Source organism: Vespula vulgaris, chromosome 16, assembly GCF_905475345.1.
Source record: "Vespula vulgaris chromosome 16, iyVesVulg1.1, whole genome shotgun sequence".
Taxonomy (NCBI): domain Eukaryota; kingdom Metazoa; phylum Arthropoda; class Insecta; order Hymenoptera; family Vespidae; genus Vespula; species Vespula vulgaris.
The window spans coordinates 1,481,563-1,504,785 of record NC_066601.1 but is presented as its reverse complement, the minus strand read 5'-3'; the positions used below and the strand labels follow the sequence as shown (position 1 = coordinate 1,504,785).

The window sequence follows — 23,223 nt, the reverse complement described above, 5'->3', positions numbered from 1 at the left end:
ATTCGTTCATTCATTCATTCATTTTCCTTGTGCATATCATTTTCTCTCTTTGTTTTTCTCTTTCGTTCTTTTTTTCTTCCTTTCTTCTTCTTTTTTCTTCAGAGCACATTAACGGGACGTAAAGTAAGAGACATTACTTCCAGGCCTTCCTCCTTTACTTCTCCTTTTCGTGAGATTAATAACTTTCGCTGGTCGTTTATTCGGTAAGAAAACTTTGGAAACGTAGCGTTAAACTTTCTAAGATTGTTGATAAATTATTAAACGTTAAAAGAAAGAGACGAGGAGATAGAAAGAGGATACGTATATAATAAATTCATAAGCGAATCTCATAGTTGCTCGATTACGGTTGAAGAAATGAATTCATTTTAAATATTACGTATAAAGGATTATTAATATTACGATGTTGATCATTATTAATTTACATGTTTTTAATATCGTTTGACATTCTTTCTTCAAAATGTATATTTAAAATTTATCTTTATATATGTGGAAATATATAAATTCTTGATTTATCCCTCGCATAATGAGATTACCTCTTGTTAGCTTTCCCATGCGACTACTTACTGCAAATGAGATAGATATAGTAAAAAAAAAAAAAAAAAAAGAAAAAGAAAGAAGAAGCAGAAGAAGGAGATAAAGAAGAGGAAAAAGAAGAAAGGGGAATGTAAGAAGGAAATGTAGAAAGAAAGAAAGGAGATTCTTGCGATTCTTCTTGAGAGAAAAAGAAGATGGAAAAAAGGGGGAAGAAGAAAAAAAGAAAAGATTTAAAATAAAATAAAAAATAAAATAAAATGAAAGAGAGAAAAAAAGGAAAGGAAAGGATGGTCTTTAGTCGTGCTCGAATTTCCAGTTAGTTAAGTATTTCTTAAAGCGTATAGTGCGTAACCTTTTAATCTAGTCTTTTGTCCGAGTACAAAGGACAAGACGAATTGCTTACAACGAATGATTATTAAAAGAAGAAAATAAATAGGTTCTGATGAATAGAAAGAAGAATGAAAATGTACGAATGGTTCGTGATAATTATTGTCAGACAGTTTTTATATTGCAATCAGAATGAATGGTAGCATAGAAAATAACATTATTACAGGTCAATAAAAGATGTCGACATTTTTATTTTATATATTTCATTACTATATATATATATATATATAATAAATAACGTTAAAGTATTTTTTTTTCCTTTTTCTTTCTTTTTTTTTGTCAGAAAATAATGATTTATAGTATCGTAATGGCCAATTAGTAATGTTATAATTTGCAAGAAAAAGTATTATTATTGTTTAACTATATATAAAACATTACACTTATTAATAATGAAACAGTTATCAAATAAATACATTATTGTAAATAATAACAATGATAATAATAATAATGAAAGAAAAAAATAGTCTATAAAGTAAAAGATAATTAATCGATTAGCAAACGTATTATCTCGAGATAATTGATCGATAAATGGATGATCGCAAGTACTTTTGATCGGTACTCGTTCGATCATAGTTGTAAACTGTATAATGTAAACAGAAACAGGTTAAAGGAGGCTCGCGGCATAGGCGAACCTGCTTTACAAGGTACTACGTAACTTTCGAGGTGTCTCTTCGTTAATAGGGTGCGCCAACCCTTTGAATAATAAAGCCATGCATCGACTAGTAACGTGCTATCTCTCTCTCTCTCTCTCTCTCTCTCTCTCTCTCTTGCTCTTGCTCTCTTTTTCTTTCTTTCGTTTTCGCTATCGAATGATATTTTTCATGAAAATATTCAATTCTTGCTGTAACGATACTTTATTACTTGGAATACTCCATTTTATTTAACACGACGTTAATGATCGTATCTATAACTTATCGTATATATAACTAGATCTTATTTCTATAATTTTTATTGGTTTAGTGAAGCATTTTATAAGATTTTAACTCGAAAGAATAATTTAATTGTTTAGTTAATAAAAAGGGTTGAAAATGAAAGGGTTTTATTTAAAAGTTTATTTCAAAGCTTTTTAAGTATATATATCTATGTGTGTATGTGTGTACGTGTACATCTGCGCATGTATGCATTTAAATACGCGAGACATATTAAAATAAGAATACATCAAATCGTAGTCCAACGTAGAAAATAAACTAACCGTTTGATAAAGCATTTTATAAGATTTTACTTTAAAGTGTAATTTAATTTTTTAGTTAATAAAACGAATTAGTAGAAAAACAGTTTTATTCAAAAGTTATTTTCAATGTGCGTACGTGCATGTGTTATATATAGTTTATACGTGAAATACGTTAAAAGGAAGGAACGTTAGATTGTAACTCGTAGAAAATAAATTGAGAAAATAATTGTAATATAATAGAGAAAAGAGTTAATTTGAGTTTCTAGATATATTCGTTTGATATATCATTTTTGAAAAATTTCATATGAATAAAAAATTTAATCCTCTACATTATGAAACCCTGACGTGATATTTCATTTTCGTTAATAAAACGATTTAATAGGAAAGAGTTCGTTGTAAAAATTGAGATTAAAAATGTGATATCAAAATTTGAAGAAAATCAAATCGATATTATCTTATAGAGAACAAAATAGAAAAAAATAATTATGTCTGTTCAAAATAGAATAAATAAATTTAGTTTAATGTAAAAATAAAAGAAAATAGGATTATAGATATAATATAAAAACGAATTGAGAATAATGTAGATAAGTACAGTAGGATTGTATCGAGATTTTTAATTTTTATTATTTTTCAATATTTTTGTGATTTTTTTTTACGTTCAGATACGTCAATTTATTCGATATAATATACTCAACATCCCAATTTCCTTTCGCATCAACGTATTCCCATTCGCTCATAAAGCATCCATCTACGTATCGTCATCGTTCAAACGATGTACATTCTATTACTTTTAGTCATTCTCACAGTTTTTTAATCGCATTTATCGAGATTTAGTTTCGAATAGAGCACCTGCCTTGTATGCCAGTGCAACGTCCAACGTTTTAATGAATTAAAAAGATCGAAAGGTGCGATTGAAAATTGCCGTAAAGTAAAATTGATATTATAGCTTATGATGATAGTTTTGACAGGATTAAAAATACATTTTCGAAACTCGATTGGAAAATGCATATAAAACAAAATTTTAACTATTTTAACTTATTACAATCGAAGATACATACATATCTTCGTATTTTACTTAACAAATTGAAATACAGAATTTCGTAGAAGATAGGAAAGAAGAAAGGAAAGAAAAGAAAAAAGGGACAACAACAAAAAAAAAGAAAAAGAAAAAAAAGGTTTGGTACATTTTTTAAATCCTTGAAACATTTCTTATAGCGAGAGTAAGAGGAAGAAGAAGATAGGAAAAAAGCGAGAGAGAAAGAGAAAGAGAGCAACAGAAAAAAAGTGAGAATTACGTCGGTGACATGGGCAATTCGTTCGATCGAGGTTGATTACGAGCCCGTTTCTCCGACGTTTTGTAGCTCTATCTCTTTCCAACTGCTAAAGCCATTGCAAAAGTGGAACGATGCTCTTTCTCTCTCTCTCTCTCTCTCTCTCTCTCTCTCTCTCTCTCTCTCTTTTTACCTGTCTCTTTCTCTCCTTCTCTGTGTGGTATAGCGATCGGATAAATGATATGTGTGTTGCATGTTTAAACGACACAATATTTTACAATATAGCGAACATTAACAACTCAATTATTATATTATCCTACATCATTCTATCCTTTCTTTTATCATTTACAAAACTGTCCGTACGTGTATCTAATTCTAACGAATTATTAACGAGAAAGAAAGAATTTTATATATATATATATGTGTATGTATGTGTGTGTGTATATATACGTACATATATATGTATAATTCATTTCACCGTTTTCATAAGAAAACAATGTGATTAAAAACGAAAGAGCTAAGTTGTTTTCCTTTTTCTTTCTCTTCTTCCATTTTTCTTTTCTTCCTTCTTCTTCCCTCTCTATTTCTCTCTCTCTCTCTCTCTCTCTCTCTCTCTCTCTCTCTCTTAACGTTGCTTTCTATACAAACGAGAACGTTCGATCGTTATCGTAATCGAAGAAAATTACAGAACCCAACGAAGGTGGGTGCCGACGAGGAAACGTTTTGCGTTTGACTTCGTAATTTCGTCGTTCTAGTTAGTTTCTCGGTACACACTTACAGAGAGAAAGAGAAAGACAGATAGAGAGAGATAGATAGATAGAGAGAGAGAGAGAGAGAGAGAGAGAGAGAGAGAGAGAGAGGATGGGGGAAAGATAGAGAGAAATAGACAGAGAGAGAGAGAGAGAGAGACGACAGTGAACCGGGTTACGCTTAGAGCTGTTCCCATCGAAGCGATTTACGTTTATTTGCGATTCCACTTCTAACGGAGCGACGCATTTCCTCTACGGCTAAAATTCATCCGTGGTAACAGCTTGCGTTTCGTCCGGATTCGCGGTGCATTAATCCGATAAACGTGATTCCGAATTAATGATTTACGCGCGTTTTCAAGCAAAGGACAATCATTGAACTCTCGTGTTTCTCTCTCTTTCTGTTTCTCCCTCTTTCTCCCTCTTTCTCTCTCCATCTATCTATCTCTATCTCCCTTTCGCACGACCTCTCTCGCTTATGTATTTTAAGTACAGCGATTGACGAGAGGATTTTCGCTTAATCTCTGCAAAAATGTATAATAGGATAAAGATCGATCGAACGAAGAAAGAGAGATGGATTTTCAAGAATAATTAGATAAAAATATATCGCTGATGTTATCGTTAAACTCGACTATTTGAAATATAATTATTACTTTTGATAATACAGGAGAAGTTATCCGATGATTATGGGAATTAGATATTTCAAAAAAGTTAACAAACGTTCGTGATGGATTTTCTTTCGACTTATTATATAATACTTCGATGGAACGAGAAACAGGGATAGAAAGATAATTTACTATCGCAATTCTTACCTATTGCGGATCTATATCTATATCTATTCTTATACAGATAGTTAAATTAACAATTATTATTAGTATTAAATTCGTAGTTAAAATAATCGATTACGATATGTTATCATTGCCATACGTGTTGAAAGAAAAGAAAAAAACGGAAAAGAAGAAAAAAGAAAGAAGAAACTTATTTTCTCGATTTTTAATTACTATTGCTTTTTCGTGCGAATGCAAAATTGTACACACATACACACACACACACATCTATATATATATATATATATATATATATATATATATATATATGTAATATTTGATAGTAATCATTTTTTCATTTTCTTTTTTTTCTTCTTTTTCGTATGATTAACGAGAATATCTGTTGCATTAATTACATGTAATTATTAGAGACTATACTTTCTCTCGACTCTATCCAGTATTTCGATTTTTTAAGGGTGCTCGTGAAAGAATGATGGCCGCGACGTACGTTGCGTGCCACATTGCGGACCACGAAATTTGATGGGTTTTGGACGGTGAATAAGGGTCGGGAGTAAATTACAGCGTAATTTGCGGCCGTTATTAAACGATTACCTACCACTGTAACACTTTACAACGTGTATTCACCAATACCTGGTTGCATGTGCTACGAACTTTCATGTTGGCGAACACAAGAAATGAATAAACTAATCGATACGACCAATAGTGGCGCGATTTTTCTCTCTTATTTACAATGTAACCATTGAAAATGCATGTAATTTGTCGAATGGAAAGGACACATCGTTTTTATATTTTCATTTATACTTTTCCTCTAATAATCATTTATATGATTATTTATACTTTAGATAAATTATTGTATGAATTTATGATCAATGAGGTTTATTGTATATTAATACGTCATTTATATTCGATTTATATCAATGTAAATTATGCATTTATATTTTTATATTCTCAGCTAATATTCTCAGTTAATCAATAAATCGTCGAATAAAACGTGAGAACGTTTTATATAATATATATTATATAATCAATTATTTATTTTTTCATTTTTTTCTCAAAACCATACTATTTTACAAAATCAGAAGGATGATTCAAAATAAATAAAATTAAAAAAGTGGAAAGTTTGCTTCAAAAAAGAAAAAAAAAAAAACTATTCGTTCGATTAAATTCGACTCGACGAGAATAAGTAATCGTAAGGATATTTTTAATCGTTCGTTACGTTTAAAAATATGACGATTAGGATAATCAAATATTAATGTGTTTTAAACTAAGAAAAAATCGACTTTGACGTACAACTAATCACCAACAAACTCAAGTTTAATAATTATCTTAAATTGTATCTATCGTTAAGGATACACTCTTCCATAAAGTAAATTCGTGTTAACTTTCTGTTAATACAAAAAGATAAACATAAAAGTAGGAAAAAGAAAATGAGTATTACTTTTTCTCTCTGTTTATCTCTCCGTAAGATTTCCCACGGAGTTAATATTGATCCGAATGAAATACGAAGCTTTTTAGTCGGCAACGACTCGTCCTATCCACTTCGATTATTATTTTAATAAATAGCAAGCTGTGCGCCTTGATTAAATTCATGTCTACGGTATTTTCTTATTTCTTTTTCTTTCTCTTCTTTTTTTCATTTCATTTTCAGCACGTGGACGAGACTATAGTCGAGGTACGTAAAACAGAAGGAAAGAAACACAAAAAAGTGGAGAAGAAAGGAAACTAAAGGGCAAAAAAGAAAAAAGAACAGGCGAGTAAAACAAAAGATAAATAAATAGATAGATAGATAAATAGATAGATGGAAATTAAAAGAAGATCGTTTTAAACTGTTCCTCTTGAACAGCAACCAAAATAATGTGTCCTTGTGTGCCTTTCCGAGTTCGCATTAAGAGAAAAGAAGATAAAGATAGAGAATATAGAGAATAAGTAAAAGAGAAAGAGAGAAAGAAAGAGAGAAAGAAGAAATGCTATCGCGTTTTCCTCTTCATAACGTGCCGACGACTGGCGTACATTTGTCTTCATTTCTTGCAGTGGTTGAAGCGAACCACGGGGTACTTACGATTTAGAGCTTTAGTTTCCAAGCGAAGGTGCGAAGTCAAAGGACGTTCTGGTAAAGATGGAGAGCGAAAGGAGACGAGTGGTAGGACGTTTCGAGAAGGGGTAACGGGAGCAGCCATTACCAACGGTGATAGTTTGCTTTGAACTCCGTTGGGGACCTTTGCGGTAATCGTTTCTATGCCAGAGAAGGTTCTCGAGGTTCCACCAGGCACCAACGATGGTTAACGATAATTGGACTATCGCGTGACAAGCGAGTTTCCACAAACGAAAGGTGGCAAATCTCTCCTTCTCTCCGTCTCTCTCTCTTTCTCTCTGTGTTCTCTTTCTCTTTACGCACCATCAGATGATTTTGACTTTCTTTCTTATTGTTTGACACAGCGATTTGTTTTCGTTCGATTATTGATATCTCGTGATCTATTTGATCATTCAGGTAGAAAAATTAATTAAAAAGAAAAAACGTAATGTGTGTATATATATATATATTTTTTTAAATATAAGATCGACGAGAAAATCACGCTGATATATTCTGATCGTTTGTTCTTGCTTTACTATTAGTTATATAAGGTGTTAAGAGAAAGGCTCTTAAGAATTAATGATTATTTAATAATCACGTCAAGCTCAATTAAAAATGATCTGATCGTTAACGGGATTTTTACTACTTGTATAATGCTTTTAGAGAAAAAGTATTTAAAGGGTATATTGTATTTATCAAGTTGAGTTAAACACGTTAGCTCGGAAGGTTCATTTTGTATAATGTTGAAAATGATTTTTTCTGGTATAAAAGGAACTTACTCGCTTCTGGTTATACATAGTACGTACTCTAAGTAAAGTATTAACATGCATTATTCCAATTTTTTTGTCTCTCTTTTTTTTATTTTACGTAATACAATTTTAAATAGCGAAATATAACTTTGTGATTCTGTGGAAAATGTATTCATAAATATTATAATAAGAATGTATAAACGTAATAAAAGTACATTATCAATGGACAAAAATAAAGAAATTAGTGTCTTTATCAAAATAATGTTTTTTATTTACAAACGATCAAACATTTTTCTACTTACTTTATTGAATCTATTTTTCTTTAACATCTTATATATCGAGGTCAGCTATTTAATGCTGCTCTAGATTCTATACTATATACTATTATAAATACTAAATTATATTTGGGGTCATATAACGACGGCATTTTACACCTCGCGTGATCAGACTGTTAACACTCATAGGTTATACTTATGCTATGTCTTTTGTTTTTATCTTTCCTTTGAACTTTCGATAAAACTTCACCTATTATTACGTTCGAGTAACAGCACAACAGCCGGTTGTATTTCATTCTCGTTTAGTTATTTTATAACAAACTTTTTTCTTTCTTTCTTTCTTTTCTTTTTTTTTTTCTTTTTTTATATTAATATCTTGATAATCGTTATTAATCGTTTCCTATTAAAATAAAACTATTATATTAACGGATTAAATATTAAATATAAATTAATATTAATAACATAATTCTCTGACGTCTCATCAGATTATGGAAAAACGATTTTAAAAATATTCTTTATAATTTTTCTTCGTTCACGCATATTAATTTTATTTGATAACACAATATTTACATACTACAAATAAATTATTTGCCATCCGATATGAACTGTTTACATAGAGATAAATCCTTGAGATTATTGCGACATTTTAAAACTCACTCACCTCGATACGATTATTTCGATGTAATAAAACAAATTGATGGAGATAGGAGAAGAGGGGAAAAAAAAGGAAAAAAAGAGAAGAAAAAAAAAGACGAAAGAAAAAGAGAAAAACCAAATCAGTAATTGACGTTCTCATAAGTTCATTAAACTCACGTGCAACATAAAACTACGATATCGATCACCGTGGAGAAAAACGACAGCCATGAGAGAATGTATTATCAGCTTAGATCGTAAAACAAAATTACGATCTTATTTGTTCGAAACGAATTGGAAATCGGCGGCACGCGATCTCTAGCAAATGCATTCATCGACACCACCACCGATGATTATTCGCTAGATTAACGATCAGAAAAAAGAAAGAAAAAGAGAAAGAGAAAAAGAGAGAACGAGAATGAGACGTGTCGAGTAAGCTTACATGTTATTTTATACAGAAGATTGAGCTTAAAATCATAGGTCTAGTAAAGAAGGATAAAAACGAAAAAGAAAAGAAAAGAAAAGAAAAGAAAAGAAACGAGAAAGCGGCAAGAAAACAGTGATTAAGACCGATAAAGAGAACCCTGTATACTTAACGAATGCAAGAAAGAAAAAAAGACAGAAAAAGAAACAAAGAGAGAGAGATAGAGAGAGAGAGAGAGAGAGAGAGAGAGAGAGAAGAAACGCAAACTTTATCGTTTTACAATTACATATTACTTACATTTAGATTGTATTTTATTAAAGGAGTATGGAAGTCGAACGTGTCGAAGAGAATATAACGATTATTCAAGGGTCGGCTGGTTAACAGTTACATTAACTAAACTCGCAAGGAAATCGTTAAGTGGGACCATACGAAAAAGGGTGGTTATTTAAAGTGAAACTAGAACGAGTCGAGCGAGTAAGAGCGTCGTCAGTCTACTCTTACCACCGATTTCTCTGTGGTCTGTGTATATACATATATAAGTATATATGTTTATGTATATATGTATAGATATGTACGTATTTGAAGTCGTTCTACTTTCTTCTCTAGACGTGACGACGTGACGCCCACTGACGCGACTAAAGTCGATTGATACTTACGTCCGTAAGTAAGTAAGTAAGTACTTACTTACGTACGTGGAGTAGTAATATATAAAAAGAAAAGCTAATCGTTTACATATGATATTATAATGGTATTAAATAGGGGCACGCGTTTTACGAGATGATGCTTTCGTTATCTTTTCTTTGTGTTTTTTCTTTTTTCTTTTCTTCTTTTTCTCTGACTTTTTTTTTCTCTTCTTCCTATCCCTCCTACAATCACCTTTTCCTCTTTCACCTTCTCGAACGTCTACGTTTCACCTCGTTTATACTCTACACAGAGATAAGAGAAAGAGAGAGAAGGAGAGAGATAGATAGAAAAGAGGCAAGGCTTTTATCGGGAACCGATATGGCGTAGGCCCTCCGAGAGAAACCATTCTGAAAAATTAATAAAGCGCTAAAAAGCACGTCATCGAGAGAGGAACGAATAATACACGTTGAGAGAAGTTATGAGAGAGAGAGAGAGAGAGAGAGAGAGAGAGAGAGAGAGAGAGAGAGAGAGAGAGAGAGAGAGAGAGAGTGGGGTGAGAAAGTACATAGAAGAGGATAGTAAAGATAAGAGAGAGAGAGAGAGAGAGAGAGAGAGAGAGAGAGAGAGAGAAAGGAGATAAGAGTATTTTGGTATGCTGCGTATCGAGATTATCTCGCATATTTCCTCATTGCTGGTTTACGATGGTTTTTGCGGTTTTCTCAAGGCCTTGGCAACATAGCTATTCGAGTTACTTCGAAATAGAAAGAGATAAAGAGAGATAGAGAGATATATATATAAAGAAAGAGAAAGAAAGAAAGAGAGAGAGAGAGAAATAATATAGATAGAGAGAATGAGAGAAGAGGAAGACAGTTAACGTTGTATTAAAGGTCCGATAACATGATGCTCGAAGAAAGTTGCTACCCCATTAAGATAATCTTCCCGCGTTTCTAGGTATTATAGGATAAGCGGGAGGAGAAGTAGAGGACGTCGTAGAACGTAGAACGTAGAAATACGTAAGAAAATTCGTATTATTCCGTGAAGAAGGAACGTGAAGATGAAAGAGTGGAGAGGGAAGGGCTAAGAGTAGGAAAGAGGGGGTTTGTAAAGAGGAAAGGGGCAGGATGGAAGTCAGATTACACGACTAACTCGTAACCAAGACCAATAGGCAAGACGTGATTACGAGTATGGTAACTTGTAAACCTTTCGAATCTAAAGTTTTACTTTGGATTTAGTATCAAGTTCATTTTTCTTAGTTTCTTCTTCGCTTCTTCTTTTTCTTTATTTTTATTTTTTCTTGATGTAACTATTATACTATTCTGTGGACATCAGTTATTTTTCTTCTTCTTTTTCTCTCTCTGTCTCTGTCTGTCTGTCTATCTGGCTGTTTCTATTCGTATATATCTCTGTCTTTCTCTGTCTATGTCTTCTTCTCACGTACTGATAAAAGAAACCGTAAAAGAAAGTCAACATCGTTATAGCTTTCGTTTTATCGGAAAAATTGTACACCTGTGGGATTTGATTCGATCTGTGCGAAGGTGAACACGAGAGTGTAAATGTTTTACGAATCTTTACCTACGGATGTTGAATTTTGGTATACGCGTGCGCGTGAATGAGTGTACGTGTATGTCTATATCTGCGTGAGTTTGGTAAATCCTAGATGACCGAAGATAGACGATTTCGTTTTTATTTTTGTACGACGAAACTTTCGATGTTTTATACTCCACAATTTTTTTACTTTTGTTTTTTCCAATGGTTTGGAGTATTTTTATTTTCCAAAAAACAGAAGAAGAAAAAAAAACAGAAAAAAGTAACGAGGAAAGAATAAAGAAATAGAGCAGAAATAATATTTCATATTTCCTTGCTTTGTTCTTTTATATTTTAAAGGAAAAACGAAATAGGAAAAATAGAAATATATAAATGGTCTCTCGTTTTCAAATTGCCAAAGGTACTTTTTTATTTTCAATTTTTGCGTAATATAAGTTTAAATTATATTGTAACATTGTACTCGATTTATATAAGTACATGCATATATTAATAAGTAATTAAATTCTACTAAAAATTAAACTCATATTATAGGAAAACTTTAAATAGCTAAAACGTTAATTAGACTTGCATTTTTATACGATACAGAAGAAATATCTATAAATAATATTATAATAATATAAATAATATATAAATAATATTAAATCGATACATCGATTCGCGTTAAAAATCGTGTTAATTCACTTATTTGAAGATATATTATTTGATTAAATGTTATCATTTTATATATATATAAAATCGATGATTAGAGACGAACGTCGAGAATAAAATAAAATTCGTTAAAATTTTCATCGAAACGATTCCAAATGTAAAATGAAATGGTTACTCTTCTACGTGTAGAAAAATGTGTAATCATTTAAAGAAAATCAAATATTTTAACGCATAGCACTATACCGTTCTATCTCAATAGAATTTTAAAACAAACTGTTTACGTGACGTTATACGGATACGTGGATGGTTGCTTGTAGAGAAGAATTCGCCGTTGGGCAAGGTAACAAACGCAATTTGTTTGAAAAGCGAACTTATACTCCACGGAGAGCAAGAACGAAGCGAACATGTACCTACTACGATGTGAGCGGATGAGCGAGCTAGCTGGCCACGTAGGAATATAACATGCATATCGTAGCTTGGAAAGATGAATACTTGAAACGTAGAAGTGGTACAAGTTCAACTCGCATTATGCGAACATTACGAAGCGAACGATATTATCCGAGTGATGGATGTGTTTACTTTAAACGTATGAACCCTCTCCTTCTCTCTGTCTCTCTTTCTCTCTCTCTCATTCTTTATCATAAGCCTTGCTTAAAGACGTTTGCATAAATCGTTCCGTGCTTTATTAACTTTTCATATTCATTACGTGTCAATTTGATATAGGTACTTCCTATTTTACTTCAAACCAGAAGCTTCGATGTATCTTGATTATTTTTCATGATGTATATGTAAGCATATTTTTTTAGTGTGATGCCATTTTTAAAGGCGTGTATTATACTTATCATGCATATTATATTATACTTATCAAGCACAGTGTATATGAAGCTCCTGGAAAATTGTATTAAATTATAACGAAACAGTATTTTTCAGTCTTTTGTAATATTGGTATTTATATTTTTTTCTTTTCTTGAAAAAGTCAATAGTCTTATTGTTTAAATGTATTTGTATCATTTACGAAACTCAAACATTCGAAACTGAAGTGACCGATCTTTATCGAGAAAGATAAAGATTCACGATAGTAGTAAACACGCTTTTGATCACGAGCAACATCTTTCAATTTTTATCTATCTGAAAGAAATGAAAGAATATCTAATGAATTAGATTATTTTTTCTAACATAAGAGATCGAATTATCGATCTAATCGACGTCACATTCGTTTTTCAGATAACTCGTATTATTAACAAATTTATTTTTGAATACACGAGTTTCATTTTGTATAAAAAAAAGAAAAAAAAAACACAGAAAAAGAAAGAAAAAAATTCAATTAATCGTTTATGGAAATCGATAGGATAGATTTGTCGAAATCGAGAAAAAAAAATTGATAAGAAAATCGATCCTTCGATTATTCTCCCATTCTCTTTCTTCAATTGTTAGTTTTAGTTTTCACCTGAGCACTATGTCTTTCCCAACTTCGATCGTTTCAATCGTACACAGAGTTAGACCGAGTTGAATACAATGAAAGATCCGTCCATCTGTTTCGCCGTATCGAAATCGATCTCAAAGTCCAGACGTTTGCGGTTAAATAAGATCGGCGACGATTTAAATTCACCGTCCTCGATCTCTCCCTCTTTCTCTCTCTCTCTCTCTTTCTTTCTGTCTCTCTGATGTCTCACTCCCTCTTCCTGTACCCTTTCTTTCCGAGAAAGAAATAAGATCAAAAAAAAAAAAGAAAAAAGAAAGAAAAGAAAAGAAAAGAAAAGAAAAGAAAAGAAAGGAAAACAAAAAGAAAAGGATATAAAAAAAAGAAACGAAAAGGATACGAAGGGGTAGGGGGTAGGTTTCGAGTAGAAGAAACGCAAAGTGCATATCGATAGCTCGAGTCACGAAATTGGCTTAATTAACCGCTGCGAAAACGACGTCGTTTCGTTATATCCTTGTTCGCAAAGGGGAAACTCAGGTAGAGAGACAGACAGAGAGAGAGAGAGAGAGAGAGAGAGAGAGAAAGGAGTGCAAGTAAAAAGAGGAAATTACCTCGATGAAACGAAGCACGAAACGTTGCGTCTAATACGCGCTACTGATAATCGCTAGCCTTGAAGGAAATTCCGTGGAGGGTGGTTGATGGTGGTGGATGATGGTGGTGGTGGGAGTTCGTAGGAGTTCAGAGATTTTGGGGATCTAGAGGAAGGTTAGGCGATGAGGCTCATGTACTACGTTAATTATTTGTTCCCGGGGAAGAATAAATTATGCGTCGTTTCAAGTAGAAGACGAAGAAGAGATGGAAGAAGCACTCTCAATGCTTTTGGAATATCTTTAAGGAATATCTTCGGATTATCTTTATTGGAAATGGGTGGCGATTACAGGTGGATGGCTTGGATAAGATAAAGCTTAGAAGAGCTAACTCTCTATCTCTACATCTCTTTTTCTCTCTTTCTTTCTCTCTCTATATATATCACTATTCTTCTTAACGCTGACACTGCATCAAGAATACATTAATTTCTTCTGGCTCTTTGATATAATATATCTTTAAGTTATCTTAATTGTCTTATCTATATTTATGTTTATACGCTCTTGATAATTTCATTATTAATTATTAATGTAATTATCGAGTAAAGAAGCTATCTCTCTTTCTCTCCTATTTTTTTTTATTGCTTCTATTACAGATATTTTTATCGAATAAAAATAATCTATTCTCACGCTTAATCATATTTTTACATTATTTCCATCACTTTCTTTTATGAGATATCTATATTTACGATTATTACTATTTCTAATTTTATTGTTGATGTAATTGGATAAAGGACGAATAAAGAATTTATTTATTTCTTTCTCTCTCTCTCTCTCTCTCTCTCTTTCTTTCTTTATTATTATTCTTGTTCCAAACACTGTATCAATTATTACAATCTATTCTCACTTTCAACTATTATTTTTATATAATTGCCATCGTTTCTTTTATTTAATACCTATTTATATACCTACGTATAATTATGATTATTTCTAATTTAATCAATTGTTAATAATATTATTGACGTGTAAATTTCTAATATATTTAGAAATTGTTTGGTCAACATCTTTATAGGCAATAAATAAATTTGTCTATATATCATTCGTACTCTTATTACCTTTTCATAGTTGAGCGCGCGCGTGCGCGCGTAAGTACCTATGATGCTTAAGCGATGTTTTATAGAAAGAAAGAGCTTTTGTTAAAAAGTCAATAACTGTCAAACAACGAGAGCTTATTTCCTGATTCTCTTGCGTGTACGCTTTCGAGAAAGCACGTGTAAAAGTTGCGTTATTTTCTCGTCAAGTGTCAAGCACGTTCTTTTTTGACGAATTTCAATTAAACTCTTTACGTTCGTTGTTTATGAATCAAATAATAAAACAATCTATAATTGCAACGCGACAAATAATTTTTCATACCACTGAAATTTGTTTCATTTTGTTTTCAATATAGTAGTAGGAATCTTACGATATTCTTTAAATTTAATATTTGCTAATTTCTATCGATGATAGTCATATAAAAAATAAGCCGAACAAAATCTAATCAAATTCTTCGTTATTTATTTATCACATATGATATTTGATAATTTGTATTTATATTATGTTCGAAGAATTTCAATATAACCTTTATTTTATTTGTAATATTTCCATGGTAAAAATCTACGAAATGTCTTTAATCGATTCTCTCGAAATTTCATAGAAAAATTTTACAAAATCTCTGAATATCAGTGAGTTTTAATATTATATTTATATATACAATGTATTTATATTTTTTCTGTTTATATATATATGTAATTAATACAACAATTTTGTTCTAAATATTTTAATATGAAATATATACAAATGATTATACAGAGTTAAAAATAATGATCAACAAATATGAATGAGTTACTTTAGAATAAAATAAAAAACCAAGAGTTAATACGATTGAAATAAGAAAGACATTGAAAAAATGAATGAGACGTTTCTCTCTGATGGATATCGAAAAGATAGAAAGACCATTTAACTAAGCGTCCGTTACGAACGATAATTTAAATACGACGTAGCCCATAGATTTTCTTAAAGAGTTTCGTGAGATAAGCAGTTTAAGATTTAACCCTGCGGAAAGGTCGTAGTTGATCTGACAGAAACATGCGACATCTCTTTTTAAGAACTAACTTAGGTCTCTTATTAAATCAAAATGGAATAATAATTTTGTTAAATAATTTTGTTAAAACAATTTACACAATAGGAAATTTAACAATAGAAAGCAATAAAATTTAATAGAGAAATTGTACAATAGAAGAATCGTTCTATTATTATTACGTTTGTTAATTTGACAGGAATATAACGATTAAACGAAACACTTTGTTCATTTTGTTATTTTCATTTTTTATATAATTTTACAATAATAATTCTAATTGAATAATTATAATTTATATAAATTTAAGGGTTTAGAATAGCTTAATGATTCTAAACAATAATAACTCAAAACAAATAAAGCTGTCACTTAAGAGTTCTTCTAATAATTATGATCTTGATAATTGTAAATGAAGATATTTATGATTAATTATTTTCTGAAGGGTTTAATTAATTCTAATGTCGAATATAAATTCTAATTATTTGTATGAGCGTAAGTATTTTTTGTTCTCTTTATATATATTCATATAATTTTATCTTCCCGATAATAGACATACCAAAATAATTTTTTCGAATGATCATATCATTTATAATGAAATATTGATATTTCATTTAACATTATAAAAAGCTATCCATTTTTATTACATCGGTACGATCTACTTGAAAAGAAAAACATTTTTCATTCGCTTTATTATTTTAAGTTTATTTAATAGATATTATAAAAACAGCTTTCAAGTTAAAATTTCTCCAAGAGTAATACTAAATACGATATTGTATAAAAGATAATAAAGAAAGTCTTTTACAACGCGTCGACAGGTTCGACGATATCTAGCGAATATCGAATAAAAATAATGATATCATTTTCAATGATATTAATTTCTTCACTTTTCAGAAATTTTCATTTTTTCCTTTCTCCCAATTTCTTTTTTCTTTTCTTTTCAATATTCACAAAAACAAATCTCTCGATATAATTGTCAAAATAACTATATCATTCATTATCGAATATACGAGCGATCCCAAAAGGCAGATGGATTCATTCTAACTCGAATCGCGGAATCCCGAAGGGTGGAAGATGATTCAAGACGAAAAAGAGAGACAGAGAGAGAGAGAGAGAGAGAGAGAGATAGAGAAAGAAAAGGAGATCGAGAGAGGGAGAGGGATTATTTTTGTCGCGAGCAACGGACCGACGACGCTCGTAGAAAAGGAGAGCAAGCGGTGCTCGAACGATGAGACGTGTCATCGGATAGAGTAGGAGAGAGAGAGGAAACGTGAGAGAGACAGAGAAAGAGACAGAAAGAGGGGTAGAGAGAGAGAGAGAGAGAGAGAGAACAGGGATGGATTCGGTTAAAGGTAGTAGCGCCGCAACGGCCAACCCTGGAAACTCAGACGGGGTTGGTCCGATAGCTCTTTCAGTCGCGGACAAGCCGCCACGCGAGGATAACATTCCGCACGGTGACATAACGCGATAATACTCGTTCGATAATACTCGTGAACATTACCAGGATCTTGTCATTCTCTTCTCGCAACGTTCATCGAGATCGTCCGTTTCCGGATATCACCGAGTTAAAAGAGAAATAAAAGAGAGAAATAAAAAGTAACAAGAAAAGATAAAACAAAACGTAAATATTAAAATTCGATCGAGATTATTATAAACGTGCAACAAATATCGCGATAATTTTTTTTAATTTTTTTTTTTCTTCAATTTCTTTTTTCTTTTTTTTCCATCTTCGCCGTTTTACGGTGTGAAACCATCGAAGGCCACGTGGGTGTATTAAATTATATGTAACGTAATTCACACGGTTCTACATTCACGCGCATCACTGCGATCAATTCGATCGATCGTTTTTCTTGCTTCTATCTCTTGTTCCTTTCTTTCTTTCTTTTCTTTCTTTCATTCCTCTTTGTTTTTATTTTCTTTTTCTGAATTTTCTTTTTTTTTTTGCTCTCTCGATTTAATTCAATTTCACGTCGAACTGAATTAAATTCAACCGTTGACTTTGGCAAATAATTTCCTTTCCTTTTTTCGCTTCTTTTTTCTTTTTTTTTGTTTCTTTTTCTCTTTTTCGTAAATATGTCTATACTACGTGCCACGATATCGCGTTAAGCTACTTTAGAGTTATTTTTTAAGGATCAATTTCGGGGTCGTAAATAATGACATTGATTATGCGTATGATTACAAGTTTCAATCTCGATCGTTCGATTCGATTAAAGTTAGAGAGCCGTTCGATCTTGTAACCGGTTACGACCGAACTCTCAGCCCGCGTAACTTCGAAGTTTGTGTAGGAGAGTATACGTAACTTGTATTGCTTACGAGTTTATTGCTTATAAGTGAATTTTTAATGACTTTCTTATCGTCTCTCTTTCTCTCTCTCTCTCTCTCTTTCTCTCCCTTTCTCTTACTTTCTTTCTATCTCCTTCTACTTCATAGACACACATATACACATTCGTAAATATCATCGATAGGATGAACGTAGTATTGGAACGATAAATGTAACGACCGAAACAATTGATTTTCCACGACAACATCAAAGAGAGTCAAGAGATGGATTTTGAGATTTTATCTCACCGAGAAAATAAAAAGAAAAAGAGGAGAAGGAGAAAAAAGAAGAAGAGAGGGAGCCAAAGCAAGAGAGAGAGAAAGAGAGAGAGAGAGAGAGAGAGAGAGAGAGAGAGAGAGAGAGAAGAGAGAGAGAAAGATCGATAACTTTAGTTCCACTTTTACGTTGCGCTGGTCAGTTTCCGTGGATGAAAGTGTGCGCTCGTGTTACTGGCCACTACGACGTACTCTCAAAAAGTAGTAATACGAACTACCGTCAAACCAAGGGGGAACTTCTCCTTAACTTTTTATTTTGCAATCCAATTTTATATACTGTCACGTGTAGGTATACTGTTTGAAGAAGGTGTATCTTTGACCGACGATTCAAACGTGATAAAAAAGATAAAAAAGGAAAAGAAGAAGAAAGAGGAGTAAAAAAGAAAAAAAAAAGAGAGTGAAAGTTATCGATTTTTTCCAATCGTATTAACGTTATCATTTTCTCTCTCTCTCTCTCTCTCTCTCTCTCTCTCTCTGTTTTTCTCTCAATCTCTTACTTTTTCTTTATCATTTCACCCACGTATATATATTATATATATATATATATCTTTCTTTTTCTCTACGATTCTGTTTCTCAAAAAGAGGGGAAAAAAAGGAAACGAATTCTTGTATCATATTTCACATGGAATGTAAGATTCCACTCGAGTCGAAAAGAGAAGACACTCATGAAGAGGATCCATCCCATCGTTTACGGAAATAAATCGTCTCTCATTTTATCTCTTTTTTACTTTCGTATTCTATTGCGAATAGGAGTTTCTTCTCTCTCTCTCTCTCTCTCTCTCTCTCTCTCTCTCTCTCTCTCTCTCTCTCTCTCTTTCTTTCTCTGTCTGTCTTTCACACTCGAGAAGTCGATGATCATTAAAATTCTAGTTACAGATAGCAATCGTTCCCCCTTCTTTCAACGACTCGCAATTAACGTTACGAAAGTGTCACGCCTACTCGTTGATTCAACGTCAAAGAATTTCAAGGCTGAAGTTTATCACGGATTCGTGAAGAACGTTTAACTATTCTGGTCGCTCCAGAACATTCACTTTATTCTCCTAATGTTGAATTTGTGAATCGATGGAAATGGTCCGAAGCTTCTTGGTCGTGAAATCTTCCTTCCGATAGAAATCGTATGATGTCGCGTTAGTCGATGTATTAGAACATTCGTTGAACGAGCATTTCCCGCGTAATCGAAGTGCCTCCTTCTGCTTTCTCTATTTCTTCGGTTTCTGAATAGACGTTCTATTACTTTTCTTCCTTTTTACAGAAAATCTCTTTCTCTATTTCTTTCTTTCTCTCACTTTCTTTCCCTTTTCCTCTCTCTTTCTCTCTCTCTCTCTCTCTTTCTATTTCTCTCTATTCTTATCTATCTCTTTATCTCTCTTTCTTCTCTTTCTCTCTGTCCTTTTTTCTCGCACGTGATAACGCAAGTAGTTCAAGTACTTGGCTTCTTTCCTTCCAAGCTTTTTATCGCGAAGCTTTTTTCACCGCAACCACGTAAGTTAATCACTCGATCTTAGATATTTGCTCTTAAGTTGATGATCATTGAAAAAGAAAAAATAGATATATATATATATGTGTGTGTGTGTGTGTATGTGTGTGTGTGTTTTTTAGGTTAAACGCAGAATAATTTCTTTCTATTTTTTCTTCTTTTTTTTTTTTTAGAACGATCAACGAAGCAACGTCGAAGCTTCGTTAATCAAAGAAGATCGTAAAAAGAGAGAAAGATTGTCAAAGAGAGGAAGGGGGGACGCGTTATCAAAAAAGACAAATTCATTCAATCGAGATTTCATTCAACTTCAATTTTAGAACTAAAGCCTTTTTGAAAGAAAAAAGAAAAAAAAAGCAGAAAACATAACACGTCGGTTGAACTAAATTTAGCTAACTCAGTAGCTAGGTCAGGCATTATTCGAGCGTAAAATGGAATTTGGATAATCGATGTGCTTCGTAGCATAGAACGTGACACGTCTCTTGAATTGAGATAAAGATACTTACGTTTCTTCTATAAAATAACTAATACAAAGTGGATATCTACGTCTGTTCATGGATACTTTGTTGCGATACGTGAAATAAGAAAAAAATCGCGAAAGTTTATCCTGTCCGATTATCTGACAATATAATTTTTCATTTGATGAGAATAATGAAACAATATCGTTCGATTTTGACCGATGAAAGGAAAAAATCGAATCAGTCCTCTCTCTCTCTCTCTCTTTGTATTTTTTTATTTCATAATCGAAAATCGTTCCTTGCATTTACTCTCAAAACTCGCTAGTCACACGCCGAACACTTTAATCCGTAGACTCGAAAGCCATTGTGGAAACCGGGGACACGATACTTACGACAACGAAGAAGAGAAAGAGAAAGAGAAACAGAAAGAGAAGGAATAAGAGATTCTCTCTTCCACGTGTTTCTATCTACGTGATTCTCTTTCTCTCTCTCTCTCTCTCTCTCTCTCTCTTTGTGATTCTCTGTTTCTCTCTTTCTCTCTCTCTTTTCGTGCAAGTAGAAATGGCTGGGAAAGCAAGACCCAATTACATCTCGTTCGTGCAAAATTGGAGGAATATATACAGGACGCTTAAGACGCCTTAACTACCCCAGGATTTGTACCACCCTCGCACCAACCACCCTTGGGAATTTCTCTCGACTATCTTTACCGGATCCTTCCTCCTTACCTCTCTTTCCCTCTCTATACCATAGTGAATACTTTTATTTCTCACTTTTTCGTAATATCATCGTGCGCGCAACAGAAATAGAAAAAGAAGGAAAGAGAGAGAGAGAGAGAGAGAGAGAGAGAGAGAGAGAGAAAGATTTTTTATTTTATATATATATATATATAATTTACTTCTCTTGTAGTCTAATCTTATTATTGTCATCACGTCTTGTGTTTCTTTTATTGCTCAATCTTAACTTAGTCTAAGTGCTGTAACACGAATTTTTTTCGAACACGTTCGATCTATGGAAGTTCTCTTTTTTCTCTCTCTCTCTCTTTCTCTTTTTTATTTCGCATAGTATCATCGAATTCCTTTATTTTAATTTAATGATCACAGATAGTCTTATCATTTTTATTTCGTATTGTATTTTTTTCAATCTTTAAGGTACTATTTTACGAAAAATTTTCTTTATCGTGACTTAGCTTATGAAAGAAAATTTTATTTTTTCTTTCTCTTTCTCTTTCTCTTTCTTCTTATTTCTCACATTTTAACATAATATCATCGAATTTCCTTATTTTAATTTAATAATCATAAATAACCTTATCATTTTTATCTCATATTTTCTTTTTTCCTATTCTTATTCCTATTCCTATTCCTATTCCTATACTATTTTCTGAAAAATTTTCTCTATCGTGACTTAGGCTATGAAATGAAATTTTATTCTCTTTCTCTCTCTTCTTCTTTTTCTCTTAGTATCTTTCTCTCTATTTTTTTTCCTTTTTTCTCTCTTAGTATCTCTCTCTCTCTTTCTTTCATGCTCCAAGTACATAGTCCGTCGCTTTTACAAATGCAATCGAAAGCTTCCGTTTATAAAACACGAGCGTCTCTCACTAATTCTGAAATCGATATATTCCAAGCGAATGCAATCATGAAAATTGCATATAACGAATGGACATCAAGCGGAAGGAAAATCGTCGGTTAATATCACACGTGTGTTATAAATTCGTTTCATTAGCATAAATTGCATAGATTTGATGGAATGAAAGATGGATTCGAGGGAATGTGCGGGGAGTGAGATGGGATGAAAGTGGGGTAGGAGGGAAAGGGATAAAATATGAAACAATTGGAGCTGGTGGTTCATTCTTTTTTTTTTCTTCTTTTCTCTTATTTTAATGGAAGAAAATAGAGAGAGATATATAAAGAGAAAGAAACGATACGTGTTTGAGATTTAATTAATTAGATGTCCAATAGCATTCTATATTATTTTTTAAAAATCTCTTACGGAGAAACGTTGAAATGGTAACAGAATTCTATTTGTTCGTCCAAGAGAAAAATTTATTTTGTCTTTTACTGAAAATTACACGACGCGAGATTTGACGTCATCGGAAACCTGAAAAACTATCATGGCATCGGATCGCAAAGTGGTGAAATAGTAGCTTTGTGGATCTTCGAAAACACTTTTGTTAGCCGGTATCGAATAATAGACATTTTTCGAGAGGAAATATAGAAAATGATAGAATATATAGTTTCTTTTTCTCTCTCGTTGCATTTGGCAAAAACACATTTAAGCGGAATATGTCATTTAATCCTTTGCGCCATAATTATTTTCATATTTTGTCGTCGAGAAAGCTCTGATTTGATTTCTTCTTCTGTATTTTATATCTCATTCACTCGTATACTTTTTTTGCTAAGTAATTTCTTTAGTGATTAATTTTATTTAATAAATGAAGAATGATATTAAAGATGATTAAATAGTTTTGTAAAAAAATAGTATTGTTATTAAAGTGACGATCTCATGGTACAAAGGGTCAAACAAGTATTATAAATTTCAATATTGTTATCAGTCGATACTCAATAACTAACTAACTTTTTGCTATTCCATTTTTATTAAATTATAAAAAACAAAAACTACTTCCCAATAAGAGTAAAATTGTAACAAAGAATTTTACCTTTGCTTTTTACAATTTGCAAAGAAACTATAACGCGAAACGTTCCCTTATCTTTCATCAATA

General features: G+C 32.1%; 1 protein-coding gene across 14 annotated transcripts in view; it reads left to right on the top strand.

The window, feature by feature from the left end:
* LOC127069665 (hemicentin-1-like) overlaps positions 1-23,223 on the top strand; it is a 266,624-nt gene that overhangs the window by 116,654 nt on the left and 126,747 nt on the right. For 8 of the 14 annotated variants that reach the window (XR_007783656.1, XM_051006910.1, XM_051006905.1 and 5 more), the window contains exon 1: positions 17,383-17,601. The exons of 2 other annotated variants lie outside the window; for them this stretch is intronic. The gene's annotated coding sequence lies outside the window, so the exon portion shown is untranslated. Of the gene's footprint in view, positions 1-17,381; positions 17,602-18,644; positions 18,861-23,223 lie in introns of those variants that run through there. 4 more of the 14 variants (XR_007783657.1, XM_051006917.1, XM_051006913.1 and 1 more) reach the window with 3 other exon arrangements.